We start from the raw sequence: 12,095 nt of genomic DNA on the forward strand, positions 1-12,095 counted from the left end.
TTGTAGTTTAATTTTATTGGTTGGAATAGCATCTGTGTCATTATTTTGGCAGTTATAAAAAGTAATTTGTGTATTTATTTAATTAGATTTTTTAAGTTTATTAGCAAGTAGTTTGGTTTTCATAGTTGTTTAATAATTTTTTATGTATATTTTGATGTTTGAAATGTGTTTTTATTTCCTTTCTAAAGGATTAAAAATATTTCTTTATAATGTTTAAATGTTTTTTTGGTTAAGTTAAGATTTATTTTAGCGATGTTTGTGTTGTCGTTATTATGTATGTTGATATTTTTATTGGAGAATATGTTATTTTGAATTTTCCGATATTTTTGAGTACGATTTTTTTGTAGTCGATATTTTTGTAGTCGATAATTATTTGGCTAATATTTTTTTATCGCTATTTGTATAGTTTCAATTGTGTGTATTTGTAGTCAATATTTTTGTCTTTGATATTAGTGATTCGATAATTGTGTAGGTCTATATAATAGGCGTCGATATTTCCTACTCAGTTTCAGCACAGAAGCTGATTTGGACTGATTTTTGTGAATTACATGAATGCTCACCACAAAATAGTAAGTCAATTCCCTTCATTATTTCATGGTTTAGCAATTTTTAAGACCTTGAAAGAAAAGTTACATATTAATGAGGGCGTCCGTCCTTTTGTTCAGAGACATAGACAAATTGCTTTTCATTTGCAAGAAGTTGTTGAAAAACAACTTGAATCATTACTTAAGCATGATATAATTGAGGGTACCACTGGTCCGACGCCATGGGTTTCTCCCATAGTAGTAGTGCCTAAAATGGACAGTGAAGGAGCTGTATGCATATGCATTGACATGCATCAGGCAAACAAGTCAACTGAACGAGAACGACATTCAGGCTACACATTGCTGATATAATAATGCATCTAAATGGCACAAAGGTCTTCTCTCGCCTGGATCTAAATAAAGGCTATCATCAGTTGGAACTCAAAGATGATTGCCGGTATATTACAAACTTTTCTACCCATATTGGTTTGTTTAGATACAAATGACTAAGGGCCTGATAACGATGGCGGAAGGCTGGCCACTGACAGTCAGTCGGAGGCGGGCCCTCCGCCATCGCAATGCAAATTTCCCCCGCCATATTATGATGGCAGGGGAAGCGTTGGGGAAGTGTGGCAGTTGGAAAGACCAACTGCCACGGTCCTTTCCCGACCACCTGTAGGAGCAGCAACATTGACCAGCATTGCGGCGGTGCCTGGCAAGCACCGTCGTTGGGATTATGATATTCCTTTCTGCTGGTCGTTTCGAGGTGGTAAACCCGTAACAAAAAGGCAGGCGGAAATGGATTTGGGGGCCCGTAGCGGGCCCCCTTCATCCCTGGGCCTGGGGCAAGGGCACTGGGGGGCGCCTCTGGTGCCCCCTTACATATCCTGGCACCATGTGGCAAGCACTGCATTGTGCCTGCCACGTAGTGCAGGGATATGCAAGTGCCTTTTTCAACGCATTACGGTGGCAGCGGGGGCTGCTAACCGCATCCCAGCCACAATGCACAGTATACGTGATGCGACCACCGTGGTGGCGGTCACATCGTAATTCGCCTCATAGGTGGCCGGTCCCAAATCCAAAAGGATGGAGGACGGACTGAGGTCTGTCTGCCATCGTACTCACCCTGTAAGGTTTTGTGTGTCATCGGATGCAACATTGTTTCAAGAGGCCATTCATTGTATCATACAGCCTGCCATGAAAGCGTTCAGTCTTAGTGATGACATACTGGTTTTTGGAGCTACACAAAAAAAACACAATAAAGATCTTACACAAGTATGCCATTTACTTGCCAAAGCAGGTTTGATTTTGAATGCAGACAAGTGTTAGTTCCATAAGACAGAGCTAAAATTATTTGACCAAACCTTTTCCAACACCAGATCCTGCTAAAGTGCAAGTGCTGTAAAATGCTGATCCCCACAAATTTGTTTCTATTGTGCATTCATTTCTTGGCATGATCAGTTACTGTTCCAGATACATAGAAGACTATACCACTGTAAGTGTTCTGTTGAGAGAGTTGATGGAAAAAAATGAATATGAGAAAAGTTTTAAGAAAATCAAACAAGCCATTTAATCCAAAGTTTCTGTAGCGATCACCCACCTGAGTGCAGGTCATAACAGGAGACTAGCGATCGGTCTCCGATCCCATAAAACGAACTACAAGTCCCAGAAGGTAGTGGGGCGAATTAGGAGACAGGCCGTACTTAAGCCCCTTCCCGGGAAGCAGAAGGGGCTTGACAATCATCGTGGAAATCTACTATCATGGCGGATGGTACTCCCCGCCAGATTCCAGCGTGAAGCCCGTGCAGCGTTCCTGTGAAACCGAAGACCCTGTGCCTCAAATCTCTGCTGTCGTGTCTGGAGGATTCAGCTTCTCGACGGAACAGGTATCCCGGGGGAAGCTGGTGCGCTTCCTCCCGACCCGAGACTGTTTAGCTTTTGTTGACTGCAGCCGCGTAATAGAACGCAGGAGCGGTCTCTCCCCCCCGCGACTCCGCTAATACCCGTTTTGTTCAGTGCCCATTTGCCCGCGGTGTCAAGAGCGACGATGAACTCACAAGACGTTACCGTGATAGACACGTAGCGGTTCTGGGTTCCCCGGTGCCTCGGTCCGCCCCTCCTATCCCGAACTCATACTTCCGAGGGCAGACCGAGGAGTTTGCAGCTTCAGACAGCTGTGCCTTCAGTCCTCCATTGCATTCCCTTGATTTACCTTGCTTTGTTTTCTTTCGCCTGGCTTGCTGTTCAGGAGGTAACAACCATCACATTTAGATTTCCGTGTTGTAATTAAGGAGATAATTGACAATAATTAGTTCTGCATGAAGTAACGTAGAACAGACTAGAGACTCTGCGAGGAGCTCACGGCAGCATCCTCTGATTGTGTTCCTAGGGAAGCGTATCATCCTAGGAAAGACTGGTAATCAATGGTGAGTTGCCCCAAGGCCTGGACTACTATACGTAGGGGCGTAAGAACAGAATAGGAGTTAGGGTACGCTTACTGTTGTGAGCTAGAGCTCCCCTATATCAGCTGTGCCTTTCTTTCCCTGTTCTGCAGGTTGTCTCCATACGAAGAATTTTCACCGCGTCCCCGACCAGCCCCCACAAGAACCAGCCTCCTCGTATTGAAAGATGGGGACTATGGTTACAAGTGTATAATTATACCATTGAGCCTTCTGCAGGGAAGGATCAGAACTCTGTTGACCACTTTTCCAGAGTACCTATACAAGTTCACGGTACTCCATCCAAGATGGCTGATGCATAAATCATTGTAAAATCAAACACACCAGCTGCCATTTCGTTAGCCCGGTTTATCATTGCCACGAGCCATGCTAGTGAAATTGTTAAAGTTGAAGGACATCATTACACATCAGTCATGGAACCAACACACTCAACCGCTCACCAGTGATGGTGAATATCAAAAATGTCAAGGATGAACTGTCGAGAAATCAGGGAGGAGTTCTACTACGAAGTGGCACATGAAGGGTATCACGGAATCGGTGCTTCTCCGGTTTCTTTATCTTGATGACAGGGTTGAAAGGTAATTGAATGCTTGTCGTCTATGCAGCTGCCTTCCCACAAAAACTATTCACCATACCTTCAACATGTCAGAACTTTAAAGCATGTATGCGTGAGAATAGCCATTGACTTTTCTGAGCCACTCAATAATAGACATCACCTGCTGGTGATTATGGATGAATAATCTCGATTTCCATTAATTGAAGATCTTTTAGCTATTACTCAAGAGCAACTCATTGACAAACTGGATGGCATTCTTGCGACATTAAATGTTCCAGCCATAGTGAAGTCTGACAATGGTCTGCCAGGATGCTTGTTTCCGGTTCAGGGAAGACCTGGCTTGGCGGTTCGGGCTGGACTGTTCGCATGAGGCACAGGGTCAATGATTTGCATATAGCTGGGTCTGTACTGAGGTGGCAAAGGGAGCTAAAGAATGATGATGGATTAAACCCAGATCTGTGACTGGGGATGAGTGTCTGAAAAGTTTCAGCGCTCTGTCCATCATCTCCTTGTGTTTGCTTTGTTCGCCCTAAGTTGGCAGGGTATGCCTATACGTGGGTCCCTTGCTCACTTTGCCACTGGATCAAAGCTAGCCTGGCTGATGAGGGGTGGTACCCCGAAACCGGTCCCAGGATGCTTGTTTCCGGTTCAGGGAAGACCTGGCTTGGCAGTTCGGGCTGGACTGTTCCTAAGAGGCACAAGGTCAAGACTGATTTGCACATAGCTGGGTCTGAACTGTGGTGGCGAAGTGAACCAAAGAACGATGATGGATTCAACCCACATCTGTAACTGGGGGTGAGTGTCTGAAAAGTTTAATTTCTCCGTCCATCATCTCCTTATGCTTGCAATGGCCTGCCTTTCAACAGTTGAGAGTTTAAAGATTTTATGAAACATTTGAATTTAAAGCATCAGAAGAGCACACCTTTGTGGCCACAGGCCAACAGACGTGTTGAGCTTTTTATGAGTACGGTAAATAAAGCAGTGCAGCATGCTATCCTTGAGAATCTCAATTTAAAAACTGTGTTGAATTCTACTTTGAGAGCTTCAACACACCACTCAACCACAGGTGAAAGTCCTGTGATATTAATTTTTTATTTTAACATATTTTATTAATTTTCTTGGTGTAGCAACTTCCTTATGCACATTTATATTCAACACAATAAATCAGCACAATAATGAACAATAATGCCATTAACTGTCAATTACCAGCAGTACTATCTGGGAAACGTAAGTCCTGTGACATTAATGTTCGAGAGAGCAATGAATACCAAGTTACCTCAATGGACCAATCAGCAAAAGAAAGATGAGACAGCGACTCATGAAAAGGAATTGGTTAACATACCAAAGATGAAAGCATATGCTAACAAAAGACAACATGTGCAAGCATTGTCTTTAACAAAGGAGATCCCATTCTTGCACGAAAAATGTGGTGAAGAAAATCTGATGCTCCAGCTGATGCAGAACCTTTTCAAGTGATGTATACTAATTGCACATGGTTAATGCTTAGCTCCCAAGGAAGTCTACTACCAGAGACTCTTCTCATTTCAGTCACTTAACTAATCGTTCATCAGATCTAAATATTGAAGGAGAGACTGAGTCTGAAACAGTAGTGACTGCTCTTTGACACAGATCCTGGACAGTGGTGGTGACAGATCCAGTTTCCAAAAATAAGATCAGGTCAAACAATTAAAGCACCAAAGAGATTTAATTGTACATGTTTGTATATGTCTAGTTTGAAAAAAAAAGTTGTAATTTTTATTTAATAGAGGGGGAGATGTAGTGCCTTGCGAATTAGAAATGATGGAACCCTTTTGGCTCCTGATAGACTCTGTAGAACTGTGACGTAAGTGTTTGAGTGGAATGCAATGAAGACTGGTATACAATGTTGAGTTTGCAGTTAGACACAGACAAATAAAGGTGTGTAATACTAACCTCTGTGTGTGGAGTAGTCATTGGCGGGTACCCAGGCTGGGGAGGATGCTAAACATAACTCAGTATCCATAGTAAAAAAATAAGTACAAAGGCAAACAGTTTCAATGTTCCATATCCATGTAAAAAGAACAGACTGCATCAACACTATCAACAGCCAAGCAGAAACAGCCTAAGATGGAGCAACTTATATAGCACCTGCCCACAGGTAATCAGTTTCAGCCTTTCTTTTTCCTCTTTATACTTCCTCAGATTACATTTTACCTCATTATTAAATAAACTCTTCGTGAAACTAACCTGATTTATAATTAGTGATTATTCCCTCAAAGATGCTCTCCTTATACTGTATGTTCTGCATTCCTGAGTGCCTCTGGGATTACCCTACCTTTTGACATGCCTGCCTCCTTACTCTATATTAACTTCAGTAAACCTATTGACTCATCCCAGGACTATAAATCACATTTTCTCATTCTGTTCTAACCTCTCTTTGTAATCTCATAATATTTAACCTAGACTCTATTTATTTGCCTCTCTTTTTGCACTTGCATTAACTTACTCTTATAATTACACCTACCTCCTTTTAACTTAATACATCACCAGTTGAAATAAGCCTAACCCAATACCAAACAAATCTACAACAATAATTAATAACTGCGAGATTAACCACTACCTTTGATCTACAGTGTAGTGTTCTACCTGTCTTAAGTACTTCAACTCCTCGTCAGGGGTACTAAGCTTCTAAATAAATTAAAATACAATTCAATGAGCATTATGGTTAGCAAAGCAAGATGCTAGGTGTCGTAAAACGGCCTAACAAAGATTATCACAGTGCAAATCTATCCCCACACTTCATCAGATAGGGTAACCAACATTATAACCCTTGCTAAACTGTGGTATTCTATTTAGCAAAATACCTCTTTGTAGATTTTAATGAAATAATAACAAACCGCCCATAAATGTTTATTTACTTTAACACCATTTTCACAACAAATGAGTCAGGCCTACTGACTATTTTTACTTTTCATAGTAAACAGATTTAGTTTATATTCTTGGTCAGGGCTTTTAAGTTGGGCATGTCCCTCTGGGGATCGGACCAGACAGTAATTCAAAACTGACATGGAAACGTATTCCTATCGGGCTCTATATTCATGACGTTAACTTTGCAGACAAACAATGATTACGTTTGGAACAATGACAGTAAAAACTGTTTAAGTGATCGACATCACTGTGTAGCTTCTGTTTACATTATGCTGGTTCTACATAGGGGCCGATTCCGGCCGTAAAACGTACCGACTGACACGGACCGGGAACGGAGACCGACCGACACGGACCGGCGGTGTACGACCCATGCAGTACGATGCAACGCGTGTGAATTACAACCGACACGTACGAAATGCAAGCCGTATGACCGAGCCGTAGGGAAACCAGTGATTCGCCCGGAAACAGGACGCGATTCGCAGCGACCAACACGCACCAGGAATGAACCCAACCGGCACATACCCGCGATGTCCGACCCGCGCAGTAAGATGCAATGCATGTAAAACCAGACCGACTCGCACGAAGCCCAAGCCGCATGACCGACACGCTCAGAAAACAGGGACTTGAAGCAGTAGAGATCTCCGCGACCGACGCGTATGAAACACAGAAGAAAGTCAGTGTGAAAGACCCGGAGAAGCCCACACGAGCCAACATCAGCGTCCGTCTCAGTCAGAAGAACGTCTCCTTCATGCCTAAAAAACCCAAAGGAAAAAATACAAAAAAAGGACCAAACAAGCAATGACAAAGTTAATAAATATAAAAAAATAAACTTGGAATAAAGACACACTCACAACTCCACCTATTTAAAGGCCAGAAATCACTACCATGATCCTTTGCAAATTCAAGAGAACAGCCAGCAGAGAACACCATCAGACAGCAACCACAGACACACTCACAACTCACCCATCACACAACTTTCACACCATTAGCACCTCACCAAAAGCACTCACACATACACCTAGCAAAACTGACACTCGCCCACCCTCACTTGCACCCTCACACACACATCACTCACCACCATCACCCATCACCATGTCCCCAAAGAAGAATCCAAAGTTCACAGATAGTGAGTTAGAAGTCCTGGTAGATGAAATCATCAGAGTAGAGCCACATTTGTTTGGTACATTGGTCCAAAGGACCCCCATGTCACAGAAAACAATGATGTGGGCGAGGATTGTGGACAAGGTGAACGCACAAGCACCAATGTTACGCACAAAGGATGATATCCAGAACAGGTGGTATGACGTGCGCAGGAGGGTCAAGAAACTCATCGAGAAGGATCACGCCTTGAGTCAGCGCACTGGTGGTGGCCCTCCTGCCAAACCAGTATACTTCAGGTCCTGGGAGGAGAAGGTGCGGGACATCCTATCACCAGAGAGCGTCCATGGTCTATCAGACATACCAGAGCCTGGTGAGTACACAACCAATATACTCAATATTGTGTGGCAATACACACATATCACTGTCAAGGGGACAGTGAAGCCATGCACCGATAGCAAAGCCACAGTAACCAGTACATAATCATCGCAAGATGTGTATGCTAGTCAGACAAACACAATACCTGCCATCTCATAGTGACTTGTAATTGTGTTATGACATGTACAAACCTACCAACAAATAGAGCAAGGCAGTAGCACAAATCTAAATAAACACTGTCAGACATTTGGCCACCACAAACACACTACCTCACCGTGCCGCTGACTGACAGGAAGGAATAGTGGGTATGCTGGTGAAGTAAGTGTATCCAAAAGCATGATGGTGTTTGTAGTCACAGATAATGCTCCCCCTCCAAATTGGCCCATCAAGACCTCTCTGAACCATGCTCACATCACAGGGAGTGGAAAATAACTGACAATATGGCTGACACTGGGTCCTGCTGTGGGGAGCACAAGGCCCTGGTAGGGGTTGTGCTCAAATCAGAAATAGGACACCACAGCCTGACATCCTGAAAGCCAACTTGCTCGCCCTCCAACGGAAGCACGTTTCATGGTGGGATGTCTGTCCGCGTGGGAAGGAGGACTGACAGCTCTGACCATACTTACCAGCATGTGTAGACACACTCGCCCCTCAACACACAACTCACCAGGGATAATGCATTGACTCACACTGTACTGAAATATCACCCAAAGATACACCACACTGGGTGCTGCTGTGTCTTTGGTCTTGTAGGCAAACAAACACCAGGACTGCACAGTCAGCCATCTTGCCATTGCTGTCACACTCCCTCACAGGGAAGCAGAGTCAAAAGGTAAGAAGTATGGGCATGCTGGGAAAGGGGGTGTAGCCAAGAGCATGATGGGAGTTGCAGTCACAGACAATCCCCACCCACCTACATGGCCCAGCAAGCTCACACTGAACCATGCCCACCTCACAGGGAGTGGAAATGGACTCAAGATGTCTGACACTGGGCTCTGTTGTGGGAGGTGCACAAGGCCCTGCTGGGAACTGGGCACCAACAAACAACAGGACTGCACTGACTGATATCCTGAAAGTTAACCTGCACCCACTGCAATGGTGTCACGCTTCATGATGGGCTAACTGGCCTGGGGGAGAAGGAGGTCCTGACTTGAAAACAAATAACACAGATGCTGGCCATACGCACACCTTCTCTGCTAAAACACATTGCACAAGTGGTACCAGTCACTCACATAGTAAATACCCGGGCAAGATGGCTGACTCATGGGCCTGATAAATGATGTGGCTGCAAATCACACATATGCACTGGCCAACCCAAACACGTTCGCATACACAGCCATTGCAACCGTTTGTTCAAACTCACTGTCTGGGGATGCAGTGTCCAGGGGTGCCCCCTGGCCTGGCTGTGGAGCTGTGTCTTGCAGATTACAAGTGTGGAGATCCATATATAGTACATTGCACAAAACACATAGGAACTCACATATACATCATTGACAGGGGACATCTGACAGTGAATGGAATGGACACACCAATTTCGCTGACACCGTAGCATGGTCTCATTCACACTAGGTGCTGTTGTGAGCTGCATTCCACTCCTACATTGTTCTGCAATATATGCATCCTTCACACAACACACCACTCACTGTCATAGACACTGTAGACACAAGGTCTAACCTGGACTGCATTGGAGGAGACATGCTACTCACTGCAGCAAAACCTCAACACACACAACACTGGCTATCACTGTCATGGTCATGGAAAAGCCAGAGAGCTGCCTTGCTCAATCCATATCACCATGGAGAACATTGACAAGTCAAATCACATATGCACGTACAAAACTCAGCACCAGACTCATTAACGACGGTGACATCATCACTTGTATGAAATGAGATGGGAACAAGGAACACAGGAAAAAAACACTTTCTCCCAAGAGATCACAGGCATACCGGACTGTGACCATGTCGTATCAACACACCAATGTGATGCACAACGACTAGCAAAAACTGCTACCACACATGCCCCAATCTTGCAATATATCCTAAGTGGAATTGCACATATGTCCTTGTTAAAGGTCAAATGTGGATAGGGATGACACACCTGTGTCAGCCACGTGATGGCCCTTGAGTAGTAATGGCCATGTACAGTCAAATCTATACATGAGCTGGTCATGCACACTAACCCTGGGCGTAGTACGCGTTACGTGAAGCTACGCGAGGATGTCATTGCACTACGCGAGCTACGTGAGTGTGCGTAGTTTCTTGGGGAACCCGTTCGCGATGCGTTTTTCTTGTTCGGGAGCGCATTGTGCGTGTTCGGGGCACTGTTTGCGTGCTTGGGGGATAGTATCTCACGAACTTACCCATGTGATCGCCTATGGGTGCGGCCATCTTGTATTTCGATTGTCTTGCCCGCTCGCGATGCCTTATTTCCTGTTCCGGTTCGCGTATAGCGTGTTCGCGATGCGCATGTCATGTCATGTTCGGGAGCGCGTTTTACTTGTTCGCGTCGATTATTGCGTGTTCACCGGGAAATATTGCGCGAACTTACCCACGTGGTCGCGATGGGCGCGGCCATCTTGTTTTTCACTATGGTTCTGGGCCTACTTTTCTATACTCCCTTAATCTTTGCAATCCTTAGGTTTTTTACACGGTTTTTCTGACTTTTTTTATTCATCATCTATCTCTCCCTGTCCCTAAGTTTATATTTTGCATTTTATTTCTACTTTTACTGTGTTTTTTTCTTACTTTTCTACTGTTTTATATTACTTCTTTCTTTAAGCTACTACTTCTTCCCCCTAATTTTATTTTTTCCTTCTAACTTTTCTTTTCCGCCTCCCACACACCCCAGAACCATGGCCAAGGGTAGCACTAACGGCTCAAAGGGCAAAGCGCCTGCGCCCAAGAGCCGCCTGCCTTGCGGCAGAATGCGCCCTGCAGGGGTGCAGGCCCGGCAGCTTTTTGGCGAGGCGGAGGAGGCCGCCCTTGTTTTTTTATCCAGTGCCACCTCCCCTTGACCTTGGCAGCAGGTGGTAGGCCCGGCTCCGGGTACCCAAACCCAGGAGCGTCACCGTTGGTGGGCGAAGGCGCGCCAGGCAGTGTTTCGCTGCTCAGGGGTCCAGCGCACCCATAACCAGCTGGCCTATCGGTGGTTGGACATCCTGGACCGGGAGCAGGACCTTTTGGACCTGCTAGGTGTCGAGGTTGTGGGGCTTGGTGAGTAGCTAATATATAGTAGTATAAGTATTGTGTATAATTTTTTGACGAATAACAAGATTACTGCTGCTTACATTGCAGGTAAATTACTTTTCAAAATCTTCTGTGATTGTAGGACACAGGTGCTCGGCGCTACTACTACTTGTTTGCAACTTTGCGCTAGCTTGGGCTGATTAATGTAAGAGTTTACTTTAGAGAACTGAAATTAGGTAATGCTATTGCTTGAGAAACTCTAGTCCTTCCATTGTCCTCCTGTGAAATATTGGTGGATGGATACTAGGTTTAGTTCATAATTTTTTTACGGTCTGCGTGACTGTTAGACCTGGCACCTTGGCGTGAGTCTCCCTTCCTCTTTTTGTCGCTGTGCCTCATGTGTTTTTATGGTGTTGGCCGCTCAGCGCGCTGTGCCACTGCCAACCAGTGTCACGGTGCGAGTGCTCCCTATGTAAATTGTATATGTTGGTTGGATTCCATGATTGGATTGTTTGATTTACTGTCAGACCCCAGTAAAGTGCGCCGGGGGCGCCAGGGCATGTAAATGCGAACCCCGCTGGTGGGCTTGCAGCACTGGTTGTGCCACCCACAGAAGCGGCCGGTAAAATATATCTAAGGTCTGCCATCGCAGAACCTGCGTGCAGTCTGGTACTGACACGCCGACCGACAAGTGCCCACACTTGCCGGTCCCTGAAACCTTCCCTTAGCTGCATATTAGTCACCCCTCTGGTAGGCCCACGGGCAGGGTGCATTGTACGCCTAAGGTAGGACACGCCTGGATGCGTGGCATGTCCTAGTAGTGAATTACCGCCATCTTGTTGTTCCCTACTGCAAGGCTACCCTGTTCTCATAGGCCAGTATGGGCGGCCTGGATTATTACACCTTATGATCCTAACCGACCCAGGGAACATGGTAGGAGATCGAGTTTAGTATGCCTGAACTCGGAATAATAAGGTACATCTTTTCG

The sequence above is a fragment of the Triturus cristatus genome, chromosome 3_1 (assembly GCF_964204655.1).
Source record: "Triturus cristatus chromosome 3_1, aTriCri1.1, whole genome shotgun sequence".
Classification (NCBI taxonomy): domain Eukaryota; kingdom Metazoa; phylum Chordata; class Amphibia; order Caudata; family Salamandridae; genus Triturus; species Triturus cristatus.